This window comes from Papio anubis, chromosome 11 (genome assembly GCF_008728515.1).
Source record: "Papio anubis isolate 15944 chromosome 11, Panubis1.0, whole genome shotgun sequence".
Lineage (NCBI taxonomy): Eukaryota > Metazoa > Chordata > Mammalia > Primates > Cercopithecidae > Papio > Papio anubis.
This window is the reverse complement of record NC_044986.1, coordinates 97518556-97536350: the sequence shown is the minus strand read 5'-3', so window position 1 is coordinate 97536350 and position 17795 is coordinate 97518556. Positions and strand designations below refer to the sequence as shown.

The window sequence follows — 17795 nt, the reverse complement described above, 5'->3', positions numbered from 1 at the left end:
GTTGAAGTGGGAGAATTGCTGGAGCCCAGGCGGTTGAGGCTGCAGTGAGCCATGATCACACTCCTGCACTCTAGCCTGGGTAACAGAGTGAGACTCTGTCTCAAAAAAATATATTAAAAACTAAAACTAGGGCTTTCCTGGTGAAAATGTTCTGGTCTCACTTGAGTTTTGCATCATGTTCTTCCTTCCTTGTTTTCTTCTTTACCCCCACCCCTACTGGTACAATTGGTTTCCTCTCACTCCCTCTCCTTTTAACCTATCTTTTGAGATTTTTTTTTTTTTAAAACCAAACCTCTTAAGTATACCTTGAAATCCTAAATTTTCATTTTAGCTGAAAGTCATCGAAACCATATGCATTTCAGTTGAATACTCCTGCAATTGGCCTCACTCTGCCGAAGACCTGTTTTTTTTTTTTTTTCGTTAACTGACCAAGTTTCTTTAGAATAAGACTGGAATCATATTCGATTCCTCCGAGATCTTTTGAGGGATCACCATCACCAAGTTCCAGATTATTCTTTCATGCGGTGCGCTGTGGTTGTTTCATTCTGCTACTTTGGGAGTATTTCTCCTGCAGAATTGCTTGCTCTTCTTTCTTTGTGCTTCCTTTTACTCTCCCTCCCCTTTGCTCTTCTCTCAGGTAGACTCTGCCTGGTTTGTCACTCGGTTTGTCTCGTGTTTCCTTCTCTCTCATGAACACCGATCCTCTGCTGAGAAATTAGGCGGGTGGGAGACTGCCATACAGCCTCCGTGCTACAGAGGAATAGCCAACATTTCCCTCCGAGACAGCTGTTTTCCATTTCGGGAGTATCAACACTGTGGCTTTGTTGATTGTCTTTTCACCTCCAGGTTTGGCCTTGTTTGTAGCTGAAACATAACTATTTTCCCTAAGCCGTTCAGGGCCACTGCTGCAGCTCTGTCAGCTGCAAGCCCTGCGTGTGTGTGCATCCTGCCACGCAGACGCCACCGGAGTCCCCGTCAGTCACACACTCCTCCAACCCAGGGGAGAAATTAAGGCAATTGTGCTAAGGCCCACTGGCGAGGAAAATTCGCTGATCAAATTATTACTAAATGGCTTTTCCAATCTTCTTCTTCTTCTGTGAGAAAGAGGTGATTTCTGCAGCTTGTCAGAGCCTGGTCTCTTGTCCAGAGATAAAACCAAATCCACAAAAATCCTGTGAATGGAGAAGTTTGATGGCTATACCTTAGAAACAAACCACAGGACCTAATTCAGCAGGGCTGCCCCTTGGTGCAGAATGCAACCAATTTTTGCCTGTTTTAAGTGAAAGCATCCCAAGATGGGAAAGTATATTCTGAGAGTGGAATGCTTTGTAGTTACTGGTACTGAAGGGTTGGCGGTCATGTTAATAAATGATTGTGCTGCTCAAAAGTTACCCCTTTCTGCTCCCAGGTTACTTCTCCTTGGGGTATCTAGTGATAAAGATCATTAATATGTTTCCTGTAAGTAACTGAATCAAAGTGAAGCTTTGCTATCTGCGTTGTGTTTGCCAGATTAGGGTATCTACTTATGAACTCTTTGATAGTCACAATGTCCACAGAGCTTTTACATATATACATATATATTTACATACATAACCACAAAGACGTATGTATATATTGCATATACATCACATATATATATATAGTCTCCGTGTAGATTTCTATGTGTCTGCATTTTCCTTTTAAGAGTCAGGATGTTGTTTTGTTGCCCAGACTGGAGTGCAGTGGTGTGATCATAGCTCACTGTAGCCTCGAACTCCTGGGCTCAAGCCATCCTCCCTCCTCGGCCTCCTGAGTAGCTGGGACTATAGGCATGTACCACCACAACTGGCTAATTGTATTTTACTTTTCGTAGAGATGGGATCTTGCTATGTTGCCCAGGATGATCTTGAACTCCTGGGCTCAAGTGACCCTCCTGCCTTGGCCTCCCCAAATGCTGGGTTTATAAGCGTGAGCCACCGCGCCTGGCCTGTCTACATATTTAACCTGGATCTGCAAATACCTGTGTGAATGTGGATATGTCACTTGATGTGTCTGTATCTCAGTTTACCCATCTGTAAAATGAAGGAGTTGGACTAGCTGGGGTGCTTGGTGGTAAGGTGCTTCTGCCTCCCGTGAGGCTACTGTGTTCCATTTCCCTCCTCCAGCACAGTTCTGGTCACATGGTTGGCTCTCAGTGCAAAATGATGTACCAGTGCATGATAGGAACCACATGATTGCTGAGGTTATGTCCACCGCTAAGACTCTGTGATTCTCTTGTTTTTAGACAGTTTGGCCAGGAAGTGACTGACAGTGGAAAGAGGGAAATAGTCAGCACATCTGCCTGTGTGCCCATCTCAGAGACACGAAGTGTGAATAACCACTCACTTGGCTTCATAACCAAGACCTGCTCTGAGGAATTTCATCTCTTCCTTGGAGACCTTGATTGGCCTGCTAGGTTAAAGGCAAGCGACAGATTTAATCTAGATTGACTTTAGCAAGAGTTTTGACTCAGTCTTGGGCAACATACTTATCAATAAACCTTGGTCGAGGCCCTTTTGCCTCTCACCCAGTTTGCTTATTTACCTCATTCTGACACATCTTGCATATGGCTGCCAACTTAAACCTCTTAAATGTCACTCTCTTTAAAAGTCAGGAGTGGCTCTCAGTGGCGTTTCTGATTATTTCCAAGGCCGTCACCTTGGCATTCAGGCTTTATTGGGTTTTCTGCCACCTTGTCCTTCCAATTTTATTTCTAGAAGTCTCCCACAGACCTGTCTCTCAAATGAGAACAATCTTCTAGTTGCTCTTTCCCACCCAGAGGTGCCCCCCACCATGCCCTGTGCTTGTTCTTATTCCAGGTAAATCCCGAATACTTTCTGATACAAAGCCAACGATTCCTCCCTGCATCCTGATCCATTCTTTAAAGCCCAGATCAAACCTGTCTCCCTTGGCCAGGCACAGTGGCTCATGCCTATAATCCCAGCGCTTTGGGAGGCCAAGGTGGGAGAATGGCTTAAGCCCAGGAGTTCCAGATCAGCCTGGGCAGCATAGCAAGATCCCATCTCCCAAAAAATTAAAAAAAAAAAAATTAGCTGGATATGGTGGTGTATGCCTGTAGTCTCAGCTACCCAGGAGGCTGAGGAGGGAGGATCACTTGAGCCAAGGAGTTCGAGGTTGCAGTGAGCTATGATTGCCCCACTGCACTCCAGCCTGGGTGGCAGAGTGACAGAGAATGAGAACCTATCTCAACAACATCAGTAACAACAAAGAACCTGTGTCTGCCATTAAGGTTTCCTGGTGAGCCTGTTTTGGAGGGATCTCTCCTTCCTCTGGTTTTCTGAGTCGCTGTAGACTATAGACACTCTCTTACCCTTGTTCCTACTAAGCATTTCACTAAATTCTTGGAGGAGTCTGAGAGAACTTGGGGGCGCTTGAGGAACCCAAAGGTGTGAAGTAAAGCCTGGAAACCAAGATTGCTGGGAAAGTTGAGAGGAAGTAGAGATACTTCTTTTGATGGAGATCACATGCAAGGTAATGATACAGGAGGTAGAAAGAAATTAGGCGGAGAGTGAGGGCAACAGAGTCCTCAGCAGAGCTTCCCTTTTAACAAAAATGCAGCCCAATAAATTATTATTATTATTTTTTCTAACAAAGAGCATTCTGAAAAATCCAGCTGCAAAAATAGATAAGCAAGCTGGCAACTTGCATGGGGGAATGCTGGCAGCTGTGCCGACAGAAAAGGGCTACCTGGGGGCCAGGAATGTCCAACATGGAAGCTCCATCTTCCCTTTTTTTGTTACCACATGTACTGTTACCACGTGTACAGTAAAGGAGTGGGCAACATGGCGCAGGCCAGGCATACTAAAAGATTAGGGTGGGGGTGGCCAGAAATTCGTACCCTATGCAAATGGCACACCTGGTCCAATCAGTCTTTCTTGCCCTATGTAAATCAGACACTGCCTCCTCACCAGCTGGGCTATAAAGCCCCTGCATCTCACCAGTGGAACTGGCAAACCGTTTCTCTGGGACCCCTCTCCGCATCAGAGAGCTATTCTCTTTCTTTTGCCTGTTGAACTTCTGCTCTTAACCTCCCACTTTTGCGCGCCTGCGTCCTTGTTCTCCTTGGCTGTGAGACCACGAACCTCGGGTAATACTCCAGACGATGAAGCCGTTTTAGTAATTTCGTACGAATCTAAGTGTGTAATTAGGTATCAGTCTACATTGTCACTGACAGTGAGTCAAGGAAAATAGAAATGGTTTACCAGAGGAGGCACTAAAACGTCCTTTACTTTGCCATATCTTTTTTTTTTTTTTTGGAGACGGAGTCTCGCTCTGTCACCTGGGCTGGAGTGTAGTGGCGCCATCTCAGCTCACTGCAACCTCTGCCTCCCGGGTTTACGCCGTTCTCCTGCCTCAGCCTCCCGAGTAGCTGGGACTACAGGCGTCCACCACCACGCCCCGCTAGTTTTTTGTGTTTTTTTTAGTAGAGACGGGGTTTCACCGTGTTAGCCAGGATGGTCTGGATCTCCTGACCTCGTGATCCGCCCGCCTCGGCCTCCCAAAGTCCTGGGATTACAGGCTTGAGCCACCGCGCCCGGCCTTACTTTGCCATATCTTTAAGGTTGGTGAGGTTCTCATTTATTTGTAGTGGTTTAGGAAAAGCACTGATCAAAGACAGAAATTTGAAAACATGCCCGGCCGGGCGCGGTGGCTCAAGCCTGTAATCCCAGCACTTTGGGAGGCCGAGACGGGCGGATCACGAGGTCAGGAGATCAAGACCATCCGGGCTAACACGGTGAAACCCCGTCTCTACTAAAAAAAAAAAATACAAAAACTAGCCGGGTGAGGTGGCGGGCGCCTGTAGTCCCAGCTACTCGGGAGGCTGAGGCAGGAGAATGGCGTAAACCCGGGAGGCGGAGCTTGCAGTGAGCTGAGATCCGGCCACTGTACTCCAGCCTCCAGCCTGGCTGACAGAGCGAGACTCCGTCTCAAAAAAAAAAAAAAAAAAAAAAAAAGAAAACATGCCCTACCTCAATGGTCCAATTTAGGCCAAAGTCTTAATGCTTTTAAAGTAACTCTGCCAGATATTTGACTTGATAAAGTAAAAATTAAGTTAAAAATAAATTATAAACATACTGGTGATATTTCACTTGATAAGTTAAAAAATAAATTGTAAATATACTGGTATTTAGAAATCAATTTCATAATCCCGTGAAATTTTTCCCATATTTCTCTTAAGCTAGGGAGTGACAGCAATATTAAAATGTGCTTGGTTAATAGTTTTTTTGTTTGTTTGTTTTTGAGACGGAGTCTCGCTCTGTAGCCCAGGCTGGAGTGCAGTGGTACGATCTCTCCGCTCACTGCAAGCTCCGCTCCCCGGGTTCAGGCCATTCTCCTGTTTCAGTCTCCTGAGTAGCCGGGACTATAGGAACCCACCACCACGCCCGACTAATTTTTTTGTATTTTTAGTAGAGACAGGGTTTCACCGTGTTCGCCAGGATGGTCTTGATCTCCTGACCTCGTGATCCACATGCCTCCGCCTCCCAAAGTGCCGAGATTACAGGCTGGTTAATAGATCTCATACGTAAATATCGCCGGATGCAGTGGCTCACGCCTGTAATCCCAGCACTTTGGGAGGCTGAGGCAGGTGGATCACTTGAGGCCAGCAGTTCGAGCCCAGCCTGGGCAACATGGTAAGACCCCATCTCTACCAAAAATACAAAAATTAGTCCAGCGTGGTGGCCCGCACCTGTAATCCCAGTTACTCAGGATGCTGGGGCATGAGAATTGCTTGGGCCCAGGAGGAGGAGGTTGCAGGGAGCCGAGATTGCACCACTGCACTGGAAACAGAGTAAGACTTCATCTCAAAATAAAACAAAACAAACAAATATGTAGTTACTTGTGGGATTAATTATAAAAACAGACAATAGATGTGGAAGCACTCTGACAAAGTTAAGAAGACCCCAAAAAGAGAGATATTTTTATTCTTAGCATCTTTTTTTTTTTGGACTTGTTTTTGTTCTAATGTAACCCTCAGGTAAATGACAGCCAGCCTTCCTAACTAGGGGGTAAGTTTGGCTCAAACAAGTTATTACCCATTGCCCTGCCTGTGTCTTCAGACTTAGTGAATGAAATCTCCTATCTGTGGCAGGGACCCTCTCCACTCATCTTTTATTGGATTCTTGAGTAAAGTTTGTTTTTCATCTCAGTTACTTTGCCTCCTTTTTATAAGGAGTTTACTCTGAGATCAAAGACAACCTATAGCAATTTATGAGAAATGAAGGAAGTGGGAGAGAGATGCTAAGTTACTTTAAGGGGTGTTCTGAAATCATCAATCTAGCTGGAATAGCTGGTGTCTGCTGTGTTCAGAAGAGCTGGGACAAGGTACCGCTTTTTGGTGTGGGGAGAGGGACATGAGAGCTTGCTCTTTGGAACATCGGCCTTCATGCCAAGTCTGATGGGTGCTTCCTAATGCCGAATGAGCCTCGGAGTCACCTGGGTTCCTTTTAATTTAAAAATGTATTTTTAAATTTTTGTGGGCACATAGTAGGTATATATATTTGTAGGGTACATGAGATGTTTTGATACAGGCAGGAGATTCATGGAGAATGGGGTATCCATCCCCTCAAACATTTATCCTATGTGTTACAAACAACCCAATTACACTCTTTTAGTTATTTAGAAATGTACATTAAGTTGCTATTGACTATAGTTGCCGTGTTGTGCAATCAAATAGTATGTCTTACTCATTTTTTTTTTGGTACCCATTAACCATCGCCACCTCCCTCCAAGCTCCCTACTCCTTTTTCTTGCTCTGTTGCCCAGGCTAGAGTGCAGTGGCATGATCATGGCTCACTGCAGCCTTGGACTCCTGGCCTTAAGTGATCTTCCTGCTTCAGCCTCCTGAGTAGCTGGGACTACAGGTGCATGCCACCATGCCCAGCTAACGTTTTTTTTGTTTTTTTTGAGATGAAGTCTCACTCTGTCGCCCAGGCTGGAATGCAGTGGTGCAAAATCTTGGCTCATTGCATTGCAACCTCTGCCTCCCTGCAACTTCTGCATCCCGGGTTCAAGCAATTCTCCTGCCTCAGCCTCTTGAGTAGCTGAGATTACAGGCACTTGCCACCATGGCTGGCTAATTTTTATTTATTTATTTATTTTGTATTTTTAGTAGAGACAGGATTTCACCATGTTGTCCAGGCTGATCTCCAACTCCTGACCTGGTCCTCCCACCTCAACCTCTGAACGTGCTGGGATTACAGGTATGAGCTACCACACATGGCTACCTGGGTTTCTTTTGAATGATGCAGATGGCTGGGCCTTACTTAAATGATTTAACAGGTCCCTAGTGAGTCCAAGGTTTCGTATCTCAAAGTGTTACAAGTGTCTGGAGGCTCAAACAGCCTTGAGGATCACTGATGTATGTCCCTGATGTCTAGCAGTCTCTTTAAGTCGGTCCTCTTCCCTACACATAAGCTTATATTTTTCAAAGGACTCCTAAATAAGTCCTTGGTTAATCCTGAGTCTGGTGCATTCACTGGCAAAGAACAAAGAGAAAATTTACAAACATAAGAAGGCCTCAGAAGTCAGACTACATAAATTATTTTGGAAAAGGTTTTTCCTTCTTGTATGATTTTCAGAGGGACTTTGGGAAAAACACACACACACACAGAGTCTGGGAGACAAAGTAAACAGGAAAGAAAAGATTATCTTTTATTGCTTGACGGTTTAAGTGAAAAAAATTTTATTTCAAAAAATATTTTGACTCCCCCTTTTTTCCCTTTAGAAGTGCATCAAGCTATTTTTAGGAGGGCAGGGTGGCTGGTTTTGGGGGACAAATGAAAGCATGACATCACCATGCTATTTTGGTAGAGCAAGAAGAGAAACATGCCAGGCTAGGTCGGTTTGGGCTTGGTTCTGTGTGTTTAGGAGCTGAATTGAGTCTTTTTCTAATTTGGTTTCTCTCAGAGCTGTGGCTCTTCGCTGGAGACTGGAAGCATAATATTTATTCAAAGCTAATTTGTAAACTTCATTTTCAGTTGAAGGTCTGGAATTGAAACTGCTATTGTGATCTTAAGAGCTGTAACCCAGAGAATTTGGTTCTTCCTGGAGTATTTCAGCAGGGATCAGGTTTGCAGACTCAAGGGCCCCAGTGAGAAACCTGACTGCCTGGTCTATTTTAGGTCACATGTGGGGTATCAGTTTGGAAAGCAAATCCTTAACTTGGACTTTTTGTTGCTGATCAGGGCTTTGCGGCTAGCAAAGAGGTAGCTTTCTCACTTATTTAGATTTGCAGTGGAATCTCTCCCTGCACGTGTATTATTGTCAGTAACTCCTATTTTCCCCAGAGAGGTTTTGAAATGTTCTTTCTGAATGTTCGTATGTTTGTAACTTTTCTCAAGTGGAGCTCCTCCTTCCTAAAAAATATTCAGCTTGTTCAAGAAGTCACCCCCCCTCCCCCCCCAGACAAAAGTACACCTTTGTGTGCATCTGTTAAGCCTAAGATGTCTGAGATGGTTGTTTTCTAAAACTAACTCACCGATTGCTTTATCATTAAAAGCAGCATTTTACTCCCATGTTCCTAACCTATTTATGGGTCTGTGATAGATGGTTATTTTTTTGGCAAGCTTGAGATAAGCCTGGGTCAAGGAAACAGCTTGCCTTCGTCTCTTTAAGCCTCACTCATCCTTGCCATATCATTTCATGATTTCCTTTCCTGTTATCTTCAAACATTCCCTCAAAGCAGAAATTGACAAGAGCGAGGAGGTTGGGAAAGGGCTGGCAAAGCAGTTGTTTTTCTTCGTGTTCTAAAATGAACCTTTTCCTTCGCCCACAACCCCCACTCCCACCCCACTTGCAACCTTTCTTTTTTATTACCCACCCCTGGGTCTCTCTCTAAAGATGATGGAAAAAAGTTAAGAACTCCTTTCCGTCTTTAAAGAAGGGTCTCTAAGAGGTTTCTAATCAGCTCACTGTCAGCCTGTTTCCTCTGATCAGCTTAAATGGGTCCACTTGAAGTTCACAACTGCCAAAACCGCGTGTTCAGACTGAAAGGCTGGGAGCATTTGAGACGCATTTATGAACTTCCACCAAGATTATCGGCAGGCTGAAATCGCAGGGAGAGCGCCTGTTCAACAGACCCTTTCTTCTTGATTACATTAGTGTTGTCCACTAACAGGATGAGGAATTCCCATTCCACAAGCTGCCTTTTTCTCCTCTTTCTACCTCCCGCCTCCCTCCATTAAAATGTAAACTTGATTCCTGTGTCCTTTGCCGGAGCCTGGCTTCCCTGTAAACCCATCATAAACATCTTGGTAGAAATGAAACTTTTAACCTCTCCTTGATGGTTTTCTGTCTAACTTTATACATGAGGAAAAAAAAATGGTGAAAGACGTTATCTCTGGCGGGTGCAGGCGTGTAGGGGCAGGAAGTTTCTGCACTGTGGCTGCTCTGGTCCTTTCGTAACCGAGGTTTTCCTGTCCTGTCCTTCAGCAAAGAGTGGCTTTGTTAACCATTAGCCACTGACAAGAGTGTGTCCATTTCAGCAAAATTAATAAGAGATAGCATTTTTCTTCCTTCTAAATGGCCCATGTCAGTAATTAACATCGCCTTTCATTACTCAACTTGAAAGCGCCTTCTCGGCCTCCCTCTGACCTTGCCCTGGCTTTGTTAAACTGTGGCCTCCAGCCTGTGAGAGACCTACATGCAGAGAAAGTGCTGTGACCGAGATGCCTTGAAAGAATCATTCGACAAATATTTATTGAGTGTCTACTGTGTGGGGCTACCAAGTTGAATCGGGCATACACTCTGATGGAGGAAAAAAAAAAACACTAGGAGAAAAGATAAAAGGTTTTTTTTTTTTTTTAAATAGCCCAAAGATAACATAACAGATAATGATGGTTACCCCAGGACAGGAGCAGATCCCGTGTTGTGGGGGCCTGGGCTAAGATGGCCGAGGGGGAAGTGGGTGAAAGTTTTACGGAAAAGGGGACAATTGAGAGAAACATTATAATGGAGTTCAGAGCAAAAAGGGAATATAAAAGTTCAAATGAGCTTTCCTTACTCTTTAGGGAATGAGGGAAAGTGTACCTTCATAGAGAATAAATGTGTAAAGCTGAAAAGAGAACTTTCCCCCTTCTTGGTTGGTTGTTTGAATGAGCCAATGAGGAGTTTGCCGTTGAAACGTTAATAATTGCATTAAAGTCTAGTATGGCCAACCCTCACCCAAAAGTGTATGAAATATTTTCCTGTTATGTTTTCCCCGCCAGGAGAATTCTTGGTCACAGGGGTAGAAGTGTCACTTTAGGGTGAGTTGAATTAGACTACGTTCTTCATAACCACGAACTCCATTGTTCATGGAGCCACCAGGAAAAGCCCAAATGCCTAGGAGGAAAGAATTGGTGGGAAAAAATATGGTGCAGCATCGGATGGCATCTACTTGCAAACACGATGGCAAAGATTTTTAATGGTTTGTGAAAAAGCAAAAATGGCGTATTCTTATTTTTGTGAAGAACATGAATATATTCATATTGAGAAGTACAGACTAGAAGACTAAACATTAACATGTGAATAATAGTTATTGGTGGGTGCTGGAGAAACAAATGATTTGTCTATTTCTTCCCTGTGATTTTCAGGATTTTCCAAAATGTTTACAATGCACAGGTGTTACTTTTGCAATCAGGTAAAATGCTATTAAAGAATAATGACGCAGGCCGGGCGCGGTGGCTCACGCCTGTAATCCCAGCACTTTGGGAGGCCGAGACGGGCGGATCACGAGGTCAGGAGATCGAGACCATCCTGGCTAACACGGTGAAACCCCATCTCTACTAAAAATACAAAAAAAAAAAAAAAAAAATTAGCCGGGTGTGGTGGCGGGCACCTGTAGTCCCAGCTACACGGGAGGCTGAGGCAGGAGAATGGCGTGAACCCGGGGGGCGGAGCTTGCAGTGAGCAGAGATTGCGCCACTGCACTCCAGCCTGGGGGATAGAGCAAGACTCCGTCTCAAAAAAAAAAAAAAAAAAAAAAGAATAATGACGCTGAGGGAAAAAAGGACTTATTTATTAAGGTGAGAATTTAAATGTAGATAATTATGCAAATGGCTGGGAGAATTCTTTCCCTTGCCATGTTGAATGCCATCAGTTTTAAAACCAGAAAAACTGCACAACCCTCCAATCAGAACCGAACACGGGAGTCTGTTTTAAGTAACAATGACTGTCATTCAAGAAACTAGATGGGAGATTTCCCTTTTAGCTAAAAATTTGTCAGTTGATTTTTTAAAGAAATTCTTGCAGTGAAAGAATCATTTCTCCTTGTCTCAGGTGGAATGTGGCTCTCATAGATTTTGGCTTCTGAATTATTCAAGGGTCAAAAATTTACTACAAGGTTGTCCTGATTACTTTTTTTTTTTTTTGGTAAATTCTTTGTTATTGTACTCTTGTTCAAGCCTAAAGATACAAAAATCTAAAGGCCAGCTATTCATCTAAATATGGCCTTCACAAAATAATAGATACAAATAAAGAGGTTTCTTGTGCATAAAGGAACAACAAAAACCTCTTTATTTGTATCTATTATTTTGTAGTTTTCTGCTACACAAATGGCATAAATCAGAAGTTATTTATTTCACAATTGGTAGCAAGCCTGCAAAGTCGCCCAGATTGTGATGCAGTTGTCTGCCGATCGTAAGCAGAGGAAACAGCTTCTGCTTTCATTCAAATCCTGGGCCCAGCTATTTGCAATAGAAAAGCTAAGTTGGATGTGGGGGTGGGATGGAGGTGACAGAAGGCAGAGAAATGGGAAAAATGCAAACCTGTAGTTCAGGTTAAAATGGGTTTCCAGCTTCTTTTGGCATTTTGTATCATTTATGCCTCACAGTTTGAAAAGCAACAACCACCCCGCGGGTGCCCCTCCCCCAGGCCTGGATTTTTTTTTTGTCATCTGAGTCATTCAGAATTGTGGGGCAGAAAACACATAAACACAATGAGAAATGCTGTTTGCCATGAGCACGCAACTTTTATAACTGTTTTGGGCCTTGAAAGAAGGTTCCTTCCTTTTCTCTTTCCGAAGACTCAAAAAGAAAAAAGAAACTCAAGAAAATACTTCTGTCTTTACGATAAAAGGTTTCATGTCCTGTTTGTCCCTGGCAGCCGGAAAGAACATAGTTGCTGGCTGAAAAGTCAGAGGTGACTTAGGGAGAGAAGCGCAGCCCCACAGCGGAAAGGCTGGCGGTCAGTAGGGGATAACATGGTCTCCACTGAACCTAGGCTTGGGGCAGGAGCGGAGTGGGGAGGGAGAAGGGGAGCGGGACCTGATTGACCTTGTCCTTGGGAGTCTCAGGAATGTGAAGGAACAACCCCCTTCGAAACTGTTTTGTACCAACTAGTGTCCCAGATACTTAGAAATATTTTCTTCTTCCTCCTCGCCTTGTTTCCTGGGAGTTTATAGGAAACCCGAATTTAAAAGGTGAACAAAAGCGAAAACCTAATCAGGTAGGTGGGAGAAAGATAATATGGATAATGCACTGGAGGCTTGCTAAGGTTGACTCTGAACTTCACAGCATCAAATGCAAAACGGGGGTGAGTTGGCAGGTGAGTGGAGGAAGGGGACCCACAGTTGTGTATTTTTGGTTTTTTGTGAGAAAGATGGCATGACCACAGGAAGAGAAAAGTGTTGACCACCACTCAATAGAAAATTCTCCTGTGTTAGTAGGAGACACTTGAAACGTGGTTGAAAATGTACTAGGAAATGTTTCTAAGTGCTTTGCTTTGCTTTTCCTTTAAACTTTTTGGCCTTCTCTGTCCATTCGACCTTGGTTATTAAAATTTATTCTCTGATATTTCATCCTATAGCTTCTTGTACAGATATGAACATAGGAAACTCAATCATTTGTCTGTATCCCTACAGAAGACTTTTTTTTTTTTTTGGAGATGGAGTCTCGCTCTGTTGCCCAGGCTGGAGTGCAGTGGCACGATCTTGGCTCACTACAACCTCCACCTCCTGAGTTCAACTGATTCTCCCGCCTCAGCCTCCCAAGTAGCTGCGACTAGAGGTGCCTGCCACCATGCCTGGCAAATTTTTATATTTGTAGTAGAGATGGGGTTTCACCATGTTGGCCAGGCTGGTTTCAAATTCCTGAACTCAAGTGATCCACCTGCCTTGGCCTCCCAAAGTGCTGGGATTCCAGGCTTGAGCCACCATGCCCCGCCAACAGTAGACAATCAAAATTGTCAGAGGTGCTTGAACTAAAGCGACTGCATCTTGAATAGAGACTGGGTAAAATGAGGCTGACACCTATTGAGCTGCATTCCTAGAAATAAAGTTTTTCTAAGAAATAAAGACTTTCTAAGTTACAGGATGAGATAGGAGGTTGGCACAAAGTACAGGTCACAAAGACGTTACTGATAAAAGGATGCGGTAAAGAAGGTGGCCAAAACCCACCCAAACCATGACGGAGAGAAAAGTGACCTCTGGTCGTCCTCACTGCTCATTATACGCCAATTACAATGCATTAGCATGCTAAAAGACACTCTCACCAGTGCCATGACAGTTTACAGATGCCATGGCAATGTCTACCTTATATAGTCTAAAAAGGGGAGGAACTCTCAGTTCTGGGAATAGCCCACGCCTTTCTGGGAAAACTCATTAATTATCCACTCCTTGTTTAGCATACAATCAAAAAACAACCATAAAAATAGCCAACCAGCAGCCCTTGGGGCTGCTTTGCCTATGGGGTAGCCATTCTTTTATTTCTTTACTTCTTTAATAAACTTGCTTTTCACTTTACTCTGGGTTTGCCTTGAATTCTTTCTTGAGAGAGATCCAAGAACCCTCTCTTGGGGTCTAGTTCGGGATCCCTTTCCAGAAACAGAATTGCAATACCCCACATGGTAAGCATTTAACAAACGCCTGTTGAGTGAATGGGTGAAAAATTAGTAACTCAATGTACCATCAATAAACAATTAGAGACAGTCTTGAAAATATTTTAAGTGGGGTGTGGTGGTTCATGCCTGTCATCCCAGCACTTTGGGAGACCTGATGTAGGAGGAGCACTTAAGGCCAGTAGTTCCAGGCTGCAGTGAGCTATAATCACATCAGTGAACTCCAGAGTAAGACCCTGTCAACAAAAAAGAAAAGAAAGAGAAAGTATTTTAGTTATGGTGATAAAATAATTGACTCTGAAAGAAAGGAAAGAAAGGAAAGAAAGAAAGAAAGAGAAAAAGAAGAAAGGGAGGGAAGGGAGGATGGAAGGAGGGAGGGAGGGAGGAAGGAAGGAAGGAAGGAAGGAAGGATTTTAATTATGGTGGTAAAATAATTGACTATTCTTCCGCCTCCATACAACCTGCGACCAGCAGCTGGTGCCCAGCATGCACATTTATCACTACCAGCACCAGAAGTAACAGATGCTATGGCTGGAACTGCAGAAAGAGCCTCCTGAGGAGCTGGAGTCTGCAGATGAGAATGAAAGCAGTGACTTTATGGTGTACAAGTGTCCAGGCCGGGCCCCGAACAGGGAGATTGTGGTGTGCAACCGTCTCTTTGACCACTTCTCGCTGTTGGTGCCTCTGCTGGGCCCACACTCGCTGGGCCCACACTCTCTGCCCCACTGAAGTGAAGACCCCCAAGGCTGCAAGACACCCACCTTCTCCATGAGTGGGGGAGAGGCAGGGCCCACGTTTCTCATTACAAAAATAAGTTCTGACACTCTGAGTACTTGTGGCTGGGCTGGGGAGGCATTGGGCCCGGGGATCTCTTGCCAGGGAGACACCCCCCTGTAACTTTGTGCTAGGGAATCTTCTGTGCCCCTTGTGTCTCTTCTTTCCAGTCTGGACCTTCAAACTGGAGGGGGTGAGGAGAACCGTAAAGCCCAGGCATCAGTGGGGAATTCTGGAGACAAAAGCTAATTAAAGTTCATTTCCTGTGGAGAGAAAAATTCTAGACATAAACCTAATGTAAAGAAACACATAAAATTTTATTGAAGGACAAAAGAAAAGTCAAGTCGAATAAGCACACATATCATGTTTTTGGATGGTAAGAATAAACATTGTGAAAGTCAATTTTTTTCTTTTCTTTTTTTTTTTTTTGGTGAGCCAAAGATTTATTTATCCATTTCTTGCATTTGAAGTACTCTTTGATAACATCCTTGGCCTGAGACTCCTTTCCATAGTCCTCAACTACTACACAACTGCAACCAACCACTTTACAGGGTTTCCCCTCTCTGTCGATTTTACAGAGGCCTCCCCATTCTCGTAGTTTCTTGTCATCAACCTTAATTAGGTTGATTTGGTGTTCAGCACAAAGGGCCTCCACCAACTTGACATACATAGGCTTGTCACAGTTGGATGCAAGCACACAAAGATGGGCTTGGCGCTTGTCTAAGGCTTTGGCAGCTTCGCGAATTCCACGTGCTAGGCCATCATGGATGAGGGCAGTCTTCAGCACCTCTTGTAAAGCAGTATTAATGTCCATTACACCTCCAGCAGCAATGCCCTCCTCGGCCATGGCGGTGGGTTAAGGGTGAAGCAGAATCTTGAACGCACCCAAGCCTCTGCCTCCGTGTGACTTGGTGGCAGCAGGGAAAGAGCAATTTTTTTCTTTTCTAAGTCATCTATTAATTCAATGCAAGCTCATGAAAAGTTACAAAGGGATTGTGTTAGTCCATTTTAGTCCATTTTATGTTGCTATAACAACACCACGGACTGGGTAATTTATAATAAACAGAAATTGGTTTGGCTTATAGTTCTGGCGTCTGGGAAGTCCAAGAGCATGGCGCCAGCATTTGGTGAGAGCCTTGGTGCTGCATCATCCCATGGCAGGAGTTGGAAGGACAAGAGAGAGAGGGCTAGAGTAAGACAGGGAAGGTGACCCAAATGTATTCTTTTATCAGGAATCCAATCTTGAGATAACTAACCCACTCCTGCCATAAGGTCATTAATTCATGTATGTAGGTAGTGCCCTCATGATCTAATCACCTCTTAAAGGGCTCATCTCTCAACATTGTTGCATTGGGCATTAAGTTTCCAACACATGAACTTTGGGGGCCACATTCAGACCGTAACAGGGATAGTTTATGAAATCTGACAAGCCCATCTGCTAGTTTATATAGAATGGAAAATACACAGATTAATAAAATAGATTTAAATTTTTTTTTTTCTAGAGACAGAGTCTTGCTTTGTCACCCAGGTGGCAGTGCAGTGGCATGATCATAGCTCCCTGCAGCCTCTAACTCCTGGGCTCAACCAGTCCTCCTGCTTCACTCTCCCAAGTAGCTGGAACTATTGGCATACACCACCACATCTGGCTAATTAAAATTTTTATTTTTATGTTTTTTGGTAGAGGCAGGGTCTTACTATGTTGCTCAGGCTGGTGTCAAACTTCTGGCCTCAAGTGATCCTCCTGCCTTAGCCTCCCAAAGAACTGGGATTATAGGCCACCTCACCTGGCCAATAAAAAAGATTGTTGGCACAACTTCTTTTAAAATTTGAATTTGTTGCCAACAATAAAAATTTGAGCTGGGTGGAGTGGCTCACGCCTGTAATCTCAGCACTTTGGGAGGCTGAGGTGAGTGGATCACAAGGTCAGGAGTTCAAGACCAGCCTTACTAACATGGTGAAACCCCATCTCTACTAAAAATACAAAAATTAGCTGGTGTGGTGGCGTGTGCGTGTAATCCCAGCTACTCAGGAGGCTGAGGCAGGAGAATAGCTTGAACCGGGAAGGCGGAGCTTGCAGTGGGCAGAGATCACTCCATTGCTCTCCAGCCTGGGTGACAGAGTGAGACTCCATCTCAAAAAAAATAAAAATAAAAAAAAAATTCAGGTTTAATGCAGTGATATAAATAAAATATGATCAACAGTCTTGGATAAAATATTTGCAAGCTACATGATACATGATTGATAAAGATTATTATTCATAATATGTCAGGAGCTCATGCAAATAAAAAAAGGAAAAAAGGCAGAAAGATGGATAAAAATGGGAACAGTCAAGTGATTCACTTAAATAAACCAATCTACATGTGAAAACATTCTTAATCTCATTAGTAAACAGTGAACACAGATCAAAGTAAGGAAGATAGATTATTTTTCACCCATTAGCTGGGCAGTTCAAAAAAAATTCTGTTGCATTCCATGTTGAAGGAGTATGCATTGGTATAGCCTTTTGAAGACTGATTTGGCAGTGTTTATTAAAAGAAAAATATCCATTTTTCTTTGCATTACCACCTCCACTTCTGTATTTTCTGTCCAAGAGAGTTCTTTGCACATGTACAAAGGTATACAGGTCGAAACAGGCATGGATAAAAATTTTCAATGCAGCATTGTTTATAATTGCAAAAATTTTTCAATTTAAATGTCCATCATTAGGGAAACAAACTGTGCTATTTCCAATGCTACATAGCATTATGCAGCAGTAAGAGAGAATAAGGTAAGTGGCTGGGCACGGTGGCTCACGCCTGTAATCCTAGCACTTTGGGAGGCTGAAGTGGGCAGATTACTTGAGGTCAAGAGTTTGAGAACAGCATGATCAACATGGTGAAACCCCATCTCTACAAAAACACAAAAAACTAGCCAGACATGGTGGTGTGTGCCTGTAATCCCAGCTACTTGGGAGTCTGAGGTAGGAGAATTGCTTAAACTTGGAGGCAAAGGTTGCAGTGAGCTGAGATCGCACCACTGCACTCCAACCTGAGTGAACCAAAAAATAATAAATAAATAAAAAATGAAATAAAAAAGAGAGAGAGAGAGAGAGACAGACTAAGGTAGACCTGTAGAGACTAAGGTAGACCTACAGTGATCCATTCATCTCAGCCTCATCACTTGAGGTC

At 43.7% G+C, this 17795-nt stretch overlaps 2 long non-coding RNA genes and 1 pseudogene across 3 annotated transcripts in view; 2 read left to right on the top strand and 1 right to left on the bottom strand.

Moving 5' to 3' along the window:
- Positions 1–3017, top strand: part of LOC108587543 — a 59334-nt gene extending 56317 nt beyond the window's left edge. The window contains exon 3 of the long non-coding RNA XR_004177063.1: positions 2264–3017. This is a non-coding gene — a long non-coding RNA (uncharacterized LOC108587543). The remainder of the gene's footprint in view (positions 1–2263) is intronic.
- Positions 3018–3144: 127 nt separating this feature from the next.
- On the top strand, positions 3145–9768 carry LOC101020021. The gene is made up of 3 exons (XR_651464.2): positions 3145–3510; positions 7151–7241; positions 8977–9768. It is a non-coding gene; the product is annotated as an uncharacterized LOC101020021 (long non-coding RNA).
- Positions 9769–14245: 4477 nt separating this feature from the next.
- LOC110744226 lies at positions 14246–17497 on the bottom strand (annotated as a pseudogene). Its single transcript, XR_002524578.2, has one exon. The product of XR_002524578.2 is annotated as a 40S ribosomal protein S12 pseudogene (transcript).
- Between the last annotated feature and the right edge of the window lie 298 nt (positions 17498–17795).